Here is an 855-nt window from a genome sequence, read left to right as displayed (position 1 = left end):
TACTTACCGTGTATACTTACCGTGTATACTCACCGTCTCTCTCATGTCATCTTCTTCTTATGCAGCTTCTATTACAATAGATAGATATATGCTTTTTATGCAGCAGTAATAATAATAATAATAATAATAATAACAATAATTCGATAAAAAAAAATAATTTTCATTATTTTTTGTTCTAATGAATTAAATAAAAATTATTTAAAGATCAAGTGGTTGAGTTAAAAATAAAAATAAGAAGAAGGAGCATATACCACACGCTGGTTAAAAGTAGCGAAAATTTCGTATATTTAATACTACTAAATTTACATAATTATAATAAACGTTTCGGTCATTAATGTGACCATCTTCAGTATATAAAAAACTTATAATTTAATTCCCTAATATATTTTAAATGAAACTAAGTGCTGAAGCACAACTTTTCGCATGTTCGTCAATTATTCTATACTATAAGATATTAAACAGTTATAATTTGTCCAAATATAAAAGTCAATTCGCAATAGAATGGTGTCAAAATTAAAAAGTAATTCGCATAACGTAACAGTATACAATATAATTTTCTTCATGTCCTTACAATTCAGATAATGAGTTTGTTAAAGTATTGGCATCAACCGTCGAAATTCCTTTGAGACAGAGTCTGGAAACTTTTGTTCTCAAAGCACGGTTGATGCCAATACTTTAACAAACTCATTATCTGAATTGTAAGGACATGAAGAAAATTATATTGTATACTGTTACGTTATGCGAATCACTTTTTAATTTTGACACCATTCTATTGCGAATTGACTTTTATATTTGGACAAATTATAACTGTTTAATATCTTATAGTATAGAATAATTGACGAACATGCGAAAAGT

This window comes from Cyphomyrmex costatus, unplaced genomic scaffold (assembly GCF_001594065.2).
Source record: "Cyphomyrmex costatus isolate MS0001 unplaced genomic scaffold, Ccosl1.0 scaffold183, whole genome shotgun sequence".
Lineage (NCBI taxonomy): Eukaryota > Metazoa > Arthropoda > Insecta > Hymenoptera > Formicidae > Cyphomyrmex > Cyphomyrmex costatus.
This window is presented reverse-complemented; position numbering follows the sequence as displayed.